The 10,459-nt window shown below is 37.8% G+C and overlaps 1 non-coding gene across 1 annotated transcript; it reads right to left on the bottom strand.

Annotated features, from left to right (window-relative positions):
• Positions 1 to 2,048: 2,048 nt before the first annotated feature.
• On the bottom strand, positions 2,049 to 2,156 carry LOC112761480 (small nucleolar RNA R71). The gene has a single exon (XR_003181875.1). It is a non-coding gene; the product is annotated as a small nucleolar RNA R71 (small nucleolar RNA).
• Between the last annotated feature and the right edge of the window lie 8,303 nt (positions 2,157 to 10,459).

Below are 10,459 nucleotides of genomic sequence, written 5' to 3'. Positions count from 1 at the left end.
TGTGAAGCCATGTCTAATTTTTTGGACCGAGGTTTCAACTTATCATCACAAGAGCTTGTTGATTTCTATCAATTTTGCTGTTGAAAGTAATGATCTGCTAAAGCTTGGCTGGCCATTGGCCATGTCTAGTGTTTTGGACCGAAGCTTTCACTGAAAGCTTGGCTGGCTAGTAAGCCATGTCTAATTCCTAGACCGGAGTTTTAGACTAACATTGCATGATTCCTTGAATTCTCATTAAAAATTTTGAATCTCTTTATTTTCTTTTCCATATAATTTTCGAAAAATCACAAAAAAAAAAATTATAAAATCTTAAAATCAAAAATATTTGATGTTTCTTGTTTGAGTCTAGTGTCTAATTTTAAATTTGGTGTCAATTGCATGTCTTTATTCTTCTAATTTTCGAAAATCACATGCATTGTGTTCTTCATTGATCTTCAAGTTATTCTTGATGATTCTATTGCTCTGATCTTTAAATTCTCTTGTTTTGTGTGTTTTGTTGTTTCTCATATGCATTCTCAATTTGTTAGTGTCTCTAATATGAAAATTTCTAAGTTTGGTGTCTTGCATGCATTGTTTGATTTAATCTTAGTTTTCCATGATTAGTTGCATTTTGATTGTTTCTCATCATTAAAAATTCAAAAAATTTTCAAAATTATGTCTTTTCAAGTCAATAATACAGAGAATTGAAGATTCAAAACAGACAGCAGAGGAATTACACAGAAAAAGCTGGGCGTTCAAAACGCCCAATGAGGAATTTTGGGCGTTAAACGCCCAAAAGGGTAGAATTTTGGGCGTTAAACACCAGAATGGATACCATTCTGGGTGTTTAATGCCAGGATGGCACAAGAGGAAAGATTTTGTTTTTAATTCAAATCTTTTTCAAGTTTTCATAATTTTTCAAAATCAAATCTTTTTAAAATCATATCTTTTCAATCATATGTTTTCAAAATCAATTTCTTTCCTTTTTTTTTATTTTCGAAAATCCTTGCTACAATTAATGATTTAATTCAAAATTTTCAAGTTGTTACATGCCTATTAAGAAAGGATCAAATTTTAAATTCTAGAATCATATCTTCTAATTTCTTATTAGTAAAATAATCAACTTTAATTTTAAAACTTTCTTTTTTTTATTTGATTTTCAATCATATCTCCTCAATCACATCTTTTTCAAAATAATTTTCAATCATATCTTTTTGATTTCTAATTTCAAAATCTTTTTCAAAATCAATTAACTATTACCTCAATTTCAATTTTTGAAAATCATCAACCATTTTTTTTAATTATTTCAAAATCTCTTTAATTTGTTTTCGAAAATTCTTCCCCTCTTCTCACATCCCTCTATTTAAGGACTAACACTCCTCCACTATCAGCAATTCAGACTCTCTCTATAAGTTTGAATTGTCTCCTCTCTACCTCCTCTTTCTATTCTTCTTTTCCTCTGACACCTCAAGGAATCTCTATACTGTGACATAGAGGATTCCATACATTGTTCTCTTCTCTTTCATATGAGCAGGAACAAAGACAAAGGCCTTCTTGTTGAAGCTGATCGTGAACCTGAAAGGACCTTGAAGAGAAAGTTAAGAGAAGCTAAAGCACAATTCTCTAGAGAGGACCTAACAGAAATTTTTAAACAAGAAGAAGCAATGGCAGCCGAAAACAACAACAATGCCAACAATGCAAGGAAGGTGCTTGGTGACTTTACTGCACCTACTCCCGACTTCTATGGGAGAAGCATCTCAATCCCTGCCATTGGAGCAAACAACTTTGAGCTTAAGCCTCAATTAGTTTCTCTAATGCAACAGAATTGCAAGTTTCATAGACTTCCATTAGAAGATCCTCATCAGTTCTTAGCTGAATTCTTGCAAATCTGTGACACTGTCAAGACCAATGGGGTTGACCTTGAGGTCTACAGACTTATGCTCTTCCCTTTTGTTGTAAGAGACAGAGCTAGGACATGGTTGGACTCACAACCTAAAGAAAGCCTAAACTCTTGGGAAAAGCTAGTCAATGCCTTCTTGGCAAAGTTCTTTCCACCTCAAAAATTGAGTAAGCTTAGAGTGGAAGTCCAAACCTTCAGACAGAAGAAAGGTGAATCCCTCTATGAAGCTTGGGAAAGATACAAGCAATTGATCAGAAGGTGTCCTTCTAACATGCTTTCAGAATGGAGCATCATAGGTATCTTCTATGATGGTCTGTTTGAATTGTCCAAGATGTCATTGGACAGCTCTGCTGGAGGATCTCTTCATCTGAAGAAGACGCCTGCAGAAGCTCAGGAACTCATTGAAATGGTTGCAAATAACCAATTCACGTACACTTCTGAATGGAATCTTGTGAATAATGGAACAAATCAGAAGAAAGGAGTTCTTGAGATTGATACTCTGAATGCCATATTGGCTCAGAACAAAATATTGACTCAGCAAGTTAATATGATTTCTCAGAGTCTGTCTGGAATGCAAGCAGCAACAGGCAGTACGAAAGAAGCTTCATCTGAAGAAGAAGCTTATGATCCTGAGAATCCAGCAATGGAAGAGGTGAATTACATAGGAGAATCCTATGGAAACACCTATAATCCTTCATGGAGAAATCATCCAAATCTCTCATGGAAGGACCAACAAAGGCCTCAACAAGGCTTCAACAACAGTAATGGTGGAAGAAATAGGTTTAGCAATAGCAAACCTTTTCCATCAGCTTCTTAGCAACAGACAGAGAATTCTAAGCAGAGCCACTCTGACTTAGCAACCATAGTCTCTGATCTAATTAAAACCACTCAAAGTTTCATGACTGAAACAAGGTCCTCCATTAAAAATTCGGAGGTACAAGTGGGTCAGCTGAGTAAGAAAATTACTAAACTCCCTCCTAGTACTCTCCCAAGCAATACAGAAGAGAACCCAAAAAGAGAGTACAAGGCCATCCACATAACCCACATGGTCGAACCTGGAGAGGAGGAAGAGGCAGTGATTTCTACTGAGGAAGACCTCAATGGACGTCCACTGGCTTCCAAGGAGTTCTCTAATAAGGAACCATGGGAATCTGAGGCTCATATAGAGACCATAGAGATTCCATTGAATTTCCTTCTATCATTGATAAACCACTATTTTATGGTTTATATTGTGCTTAATTGTGCGGTTTTATCAAATCTTTACCAAGTTATTCATATGATTAGCATGCATTTATAATTCCTTCCTAAAAATACTTCATGGTTGAAAACTTGCTTCCTAAAAACTTTTAATTATGTATTTTAACTCTCCTTTATTTCATTCGATGCCGTGATCTGTGTGTTAAGTGTTTCAGGCTTTATAGGGCATGAATGACTTGGAGATTGGAAATGAGGCTTGCAAAAATGGAAGGAACACAAGAAATTGAGGAGATGACCAGCGAGAAGTGATGCAGACGCATCGCTCATGCGACCGCGCGACATAGAGGAAATTGCAATGACGCGGACGCATGGCTCACGTGACCGCGCGGATTGGAAACTGCACAAGTGACGCGAAGGCGTGGACGACGTGCATGCGTGGTAAGGCAAAACGCCGGATGACACAAACGTGTGAATGACTCGATCGCGTGACATGCGCGATCTGCAGAATCTGCAGAATTCGCTGGGGGCGATTTTGGGCCCTGTTTTGACCCAGTTTTTGGCCCAGAAAAGTAGATTAGAGCTAGAAAACATGCAGAGACCAAAGGACAACATTCATTCCGCATAATTTTAGTTTTAGATCTGATTTTACTCCTTCTTTAGGTTTTCTCTCTACACATTCATAGTTCTTAGGATTTCGATTTTATTGCTTCTTGGACTAGGATATTGAGAAGAGTTATTACTTCCGTCAAGACTTCGTCATTCTAGTTTGTTTCCTTACTTGTCACTTACTTTTCCATATCCTTTATTTACTCAGAATTATTATTGGATTATTTCTAGAATTAATTTATACAAGAACTATTTTTATTTTTAATTGATCCTTTTGATTATTATTTATCATGTCTTTCAATATTTTCCTTTCTTATTTCGTGGATTTTACAATCATAATGAGCGAGTAGTTCTACAACTTGATTGGGAGTTGATTGACAGGAAGACCTTGAGTTGGATGCTCAAGAGTAAAATTATAGTTGGGCTTCGCGTTGGGTCGCCATCTAATCACTGACACTAGTCCTTCCCAAGGGAGAGGATTAGAACTTGTGAATAGAAATTGACTTCCAACTTGCTTAACTTTCCTTTACTTGGTAAAGGATAACTGAGCAGGCAACCTTTAATTATCACTTTTATCTTGAAAGAACTCCATCAAGGATAGAGCTTCCAACAAATCTACTCCCGGTCAAGGTTTTTATTTAAATTACATAAATTCTCTGATTTAATTTCCTGTTTATCAACTCAAATCATTTTTTAGAAAATATCTGATTAATAAAATAGCACATCTTTCTGCAACTCGTTGGGAGACGACCTGGGATTCATACTCCCAGTACTTTAATTCTAATTTTGTGACAACCCTTTGATGTGCATAAACTTGATATGCTACGATTTAGGAAATTGCACGATCGGCAAAATTCCTTCCGGCAAGTGCACCGGTTATCGTCAAGTAAAAACTCACAATAGAGTGAGGTCGAATCCCACAAGGATTGGTTGAGTGAGCAATTCGGATTAGAAGTATGTTCTAGTTGAGCGGAATCAAGATTTAGATGAGAATTGCGGAATGTAAAATTGCATGAATTAAAGAGCGAGAAGCTAAATTGCTGAAATTAAAAGGGATGGGGGTGATTGCATGAATTTAATTGCAGAATGTAAAGAGAAAGTGGTAAATCAGAAATGGGGAGTTCATTGGGTGTTAGGAGATATTGAGATCTCCGAATCAAAATAACTTTTATCCCTTCCTCAACCAATGCATTCATTGAATTTTGCTTGGCAATCTTATATGATTGGATCCCAAACCCTTGGCTCACCAATTCTCTCTAAAAACAAACAAATTCCCAATCCCTTGGTTTAAATGTTCATAAGAAGAGATGATGCTCGATCACTGATTATACCACACAGTTTCATGAACCACAATTTGGTAGGATTACATGTCACAATATCCATCCAAACCCCAATCCAATTCACTGTGAGAAAGCTTCTCTAGCATGAATCCTCCATTCCTTTCCCAAGGTTCCGAAGGATTCCAATTATGGGTAGTTTCTTTCCCAAGACAACTACCCAATGGAATTAGATCGAGAAGCTTTCTAACAAAATTCAAGAGAAAAGATTGAAGAAGAAGATAAAACTATTATTGATTCATTGAATTACAATAGAGCTCCCTAACCCAATGAAAGGGGTTTAGTGAGTCATAGCTCTGAATTCAATTACAAAACTAAAAGAAAATGATCCAAAGTTCTCCGTGTATAAAACTCCTCGAGCTTCTGTTGTGTTTCTTGGGCTTTGAGGCCTTTCCCTGATTTCCTTTTGCTTTGGGTTTATGATCCATAATCCTGATGAGGCTGCTGATCCAATTCTGTAACATTCATTGAACCAACTTAGTGATAATCAAGTAATACACAAGACTCAACAAATTGAAGCTCCAGACTCATCAATTCTTCAGGCCCAATCCCATAAACATGATATTCAATTGGGTTTCATACCATAATACGTTTAAGTTAATGTTTGTGCTCAAATGCTAACTTAAACTTCAATATATTTGGCCCAGAAATCCCTTTCAAAAAGTGACGTTTAAGTTGAAGTTTAAGTTTCAGTTTAAGGTTAAACTGAAGCTTAAACGTGGAAATGGGAAAGCAACCCTGGAGGAGGGAAATAGTCGAACACGTTTAAGCTTCAGTTTAAGGTTAAACTGAAGCTTAAACGTGGAAATGGAAGAAAGCAACCCAGGAGTGTGAAATGTCGAACACGTTTAAGCTTCAGTTTAAGGTTAAACTGAAGCTTAAACGTGGAAATGAAGAAAGCAACCCTGGAGGAGCAATTGGGTCGAGCACGTTTAAGCTTCAGTTTAAGGTTAAACTGAAGCTTAAACGTGGAAATGGGAAAGCAACCCTGGAGGAGAGAAATAGTCGAACACGTTTAAGCTCCAGTTTAAGGTTAAACTGGAGCTTAAACGTGGAAATGCTCCTGGTGCCTTTCTTACTTCTGGCGTTTAACCTCCAGTTTAAGGTTAAACTGGAGGTTAAACGTGGAAATGCTTCTTTGGTGAGAATTTGTGTCGAACACGTTTAAGCTCCAGTTTAAGGTTAAACTGGAGCTTAAACGTGGAAATGCTCCCTTGGTGAAATTCTCATTCTGGCGTTTAACTTCCAGTTTAAGGTTAAACTGGAGGTTAAACGCCAGTTCCAGCATTCCTTAACCTTCATGATTCTGGCGTTTAAGCTCCAGTTTAGGCTTAAACTGGAACTTAAACGCCATTTCCAGCATTATATGGTTTGGTAGTTTAAGTTCCAGTTTAAGCTTAAACTGGAACTTAAACTCCACATGTGATATTCAAGCTTCCTTTATTGATTTTGTTGCTTCCTTGCCTAGCCTCTTCTTCCCTGAAATCATCCAAACAATTGCATCAAAGTCTTGCAAAATTTCATGAGAAATCTTCCATTCATAGCATTCAAGTAATATACTAAAAACTCATGGAATTTGCATCAAAATCATACGATTTGGATGGTTCATTGCTTTGTTATTCATTTAACCATTCTTGGTTACTTTAAGCTCAAGAAAATGCATAAAACAACTAAAACTAACAGAAAAATGCTAGTGAAACTAGCCTAAGATGCCTTGGCATCACAACACCAAACTTAATACTTGCTTGTCCCTAAGCAAGTCCTGAGTTATTTGAGAAGAAAGTATGAAACAGAAAGCAATTACATTGGCTATATTAGCAAGCATTTGAAGTTCATCAAAAGGGTTTTATGCAGAAAGTTGCAGCATCACTTTTTCATTCTTATCAGGTAAGATTATCACTTTTTCATTGCATCCATCAAACACTGCTATGGCCTCTTGTTATTCTTATGTCCTTGGCACTTTTCTCTTCTTTGTTTTTCTTTTCTTTTTCTTAAAGCTCCTTTGCTCCTTGTTTGCTTAGTGTCATGTGTTGCACAAGCCTTTGGCATTTTCTTTTTCTTATCAGTGCACTACACATATCCACTCCAGGCATTTTAGTTCACATTTCTTCTTGAGACATTGGTGCCCAGCACCTCTTTGTGTGACTAAATGTTTTGTATTTAGGTTGCTCTTGATAATGGACTTTTGGTTGATAATCCCGGGTTAGTTAACCCAAGTTACCAAGTGTTGAAACACTCCTCAGAACCTATTCATCCAAGCATATCCTTAATACATAAACACCACAGGCATTTGTCTCAGAAGTTCAAACCATTGGTGCCTAGCTTATTTTCTCAATTTTTTTGCTTTTTGGTTGCCCTTTTTCAGTGGCTTTTTCTTTCTTTTTCATGGCCAAAGGCATTTATTCATCAAGATCCATAGACAGTTTTCAATTTCTACACAAAAAATGATAATTCTACACTCTATTTCCAGTGATCTGACTAAACAATCAAGCATGCATACCACCACTTAATTCTACTTGATTTGTCACTAATTGAGCCAAGTTACTTTTGTTCAAACTTTTCTTTTATTTTTGGAAACAGAACAAGCATGGCAGGCATTTGTTTAAGAAGGTGAAGTTATATCCAAACATCTAGGCATTCACTTTATTCAAAGCAATAAACAGACAAACATACTAAAAACTTCACATTCCAGAAAGATTCAACAATTACAGTTTAAACCAGAACAAGCATGCTTTTGTTTGCCTTTTAAAGAATGGTCAAGGAACACCACCACCTTGTGAAATTTCTTGTTTTCTCTTTGTTGCCAGGAAACAATTTGATTTCTCCTTCTTCTCCTAGTTGTTGCTTCATGTTCTTTCTCAGATCCTTGTTTCCTTTCCTGCAAAGAGTGATGAAGTTGCTTGCTTCTCAAGCACTTGAGTGGTTAGCTCAACTATGTATGGGCAAGTGTCTGAGTCTTAAGTTGGTGTGTGAACACCAAACTTAGTCTCCTACTTACTCCTCTGCTCTTTGAGTCCTTGAATTCTCCTTGGAATGAAGTTGCTGCTAAGGATTTTAAGCATTCCTGTGATTGCTTAGAATGGTTGTTCCTTTCATATAATTCAAAGGTTGTTGTGTTCAGTTGATCTGTGTGGTGGAACACCAAACTTAGAGTCACACATTCCCCTTTGAATTATTGATCCACGAATTCATTGTTTGGTGTGAAACACCAAACTTAATTCTTTGCAATGCACAGAAACTACTTCACCTTTTTATTGAAACAAATAAAAGAAACAGCAAGGGAGTATTACCTCAGGTTGGGTTGCCTCCCAACAAGCGCTTCTTTAACGTCATTAGCTTGACGGTTGCCCCTTGTTAGGGTGGATTGTAGTGCTTGATGTCCTCTCCTCTCACTATGAAAATGTCCCCATTTGATTCCTTCATGATTTCCAAATGTTCCATAGAAAGAACTTTCCTGATTGTGAACACTTGAGGGAGCTGGGAAGGAATGGTTTTGAGGCCAGGTGGGATTGGCAGATAATGACTTGATATCACTTTATCTCCCGGAGAGAAACCTTCAGTGGGAATTTTCTTGTTTCTCCACCCTCTTGGCACTTTCTTTACAATTCTTCCCTTTCTCTTGAGGATTTCTTCATTGACCCTTATGCCAGGAGGATCCTTCTGATCTGTTTCTATTGATTCTTGTGGCTTTAACTCTTGCAATTCTTGTTTGCCTTCCAAGGACTATTTCAGAGTTTCAGCTGCTGGATTGCTTTCCTCCAAACACAGATGGCTACTATCATCCTTAGGCTTTTCAGGTTCTGGTTCAGGCTCAGATGCAGGTTTGAAAACATTGAAAATGAGCTGTTCATCATGTATTCTCAAAATTAGCTCTCCTTGTTCTACATCTATTAGCGCTCTAGCAGTGGCTAGAAATGGCCTTCCCAGAATGATAGGGTGTAGGTAGCTTTCCTCCATGTCCAAAATGACAAAGTCTGCAGGGAAGAAATAATTTCCCACTTTCACCAGCACATTCTCAACTACCCCTTCAGCTTACTTCTGAGTTTTGTCAGCCAGTTGTATGATTACATCAGTGGATCTCACCTCATTCAGTTGTAGCCTCTTCATAAGAGTCAGAGGCATCACATTTATGCTAGCTCCTAGATCACAGAATCCTTTGTCAATTTTTGTTTCCCCTATGATGCAGGGGATATGAAAACTTCCTGGGTCTGTTTTCTTAGAGACTATGTCCTTCTTGATGAGGGCACTGCATTCTTTGTTCATTATTACAGTTTGTCCTCCCTTCAAAACTCTTTTCTTGCTCAGCAATTCCTTTAAATACTTGATATGTGTAGGCATCTGCTGGAGAATCTCAAGGAAGGGAATATTGATATGGAGAGACTTAAATGTCTCTAAAAACCTTGAATAGGTTTTCCCTTTTTCACCTCCTCCTAACCTATGAGGAAATGGTGCTTTTGGTTGGTATGTTTCCAGCATGCCTTTTTGCAGTTCCTTGGCTTGCTCAGTTTCACTTTCCTGCTTAGCTTCCTCCACACCTTCCTTCAAGATTTCTGGTTCCTGTTCTGAGGGTCTGATTCCTTCTTCTTCTGAGACTTCCTTCAATATGGTGATGGCCTTGCATTCTTCCCATCTCACTCCCTTTTGTTCCCCTTTAGGATTCTTTTCTGTGTCACTAGGGAACACTGCAGTTGACTTGGGGGCCTGTTGAGATAGCTCTCCTACTTGAGACTCCATCCTCTTGAGTTTTTCACCATGGTTCCTTAAGGTAGATCTCACATCATCCCTAAAGCTTTTCAACTCACTTATGTCCTGACCCATGTTTGCCAGCATTCCTTCTATCCTGTTTAATTGATCTTGAAATTGTTGGTTCGGATTAGGTTGGGTAGGTTGATTATTTAGGCCATGATATGATGGTTGGGAGTAAGTGTTTTGTGTGGCTTGGTATGATCTTTGGTTGGAGTTTTGGTATGTGGACTTGTTATGTTGGTTTTGCTGGTTTCCCCACCCAAAGTTTGGGTGGTTTTTCCAGCCTGGGTTGTAAGTGTTGGAATGTGGATCATATGGTTGCCTTTGTTGATTTCCTACATAATTGGCCTCTTCCCAATCACCTCCTTCAGTGCTTACTTCCTCTTGATCTTGTGTGTGTATTGCAGCCACTTGCTTTGTTTCTAATTTCCTGGTGAGCTCTGTTAGTTGCTTGGCAAACACCTTGTTTTGGGCTAAAATTGTATCAACATGGTTCAGCTCCATGACTCCCTTAGTGTTGTGTCTCTCTGAAGCATAGTAGTACTCATTCTCAGCCACTGTCTCAATCACTTCAATGGCTTCTTCCACAGTCTTTTTCCTGTTCAATGAACCTCCTGATGAATGGTCTACAGCCTTCCTTGATTCATAAGAAAGTCCATCATAGAAAATATGCAATTGCACCCAGTCATGGAAC

Source organism: Arachis hypogaea, chromosome 16 (assembly GCF_003086295.3).
Source record: "Arachis hypogaea cultivar Tifrunner chromosome 16, arahy.Tifrunner.gnm2.J5K5, whole genome shotgun sequence".
Lineage (NCBI taxonomy): Eukaryota > Viridiplantae > Streptophyta > Magnoliopsida > Fabales > Fabaceae > Arachis > Arachis hypogaea.
This window is presented reverse-complemented; position numbering and strand designations above follow the sequence as displayed.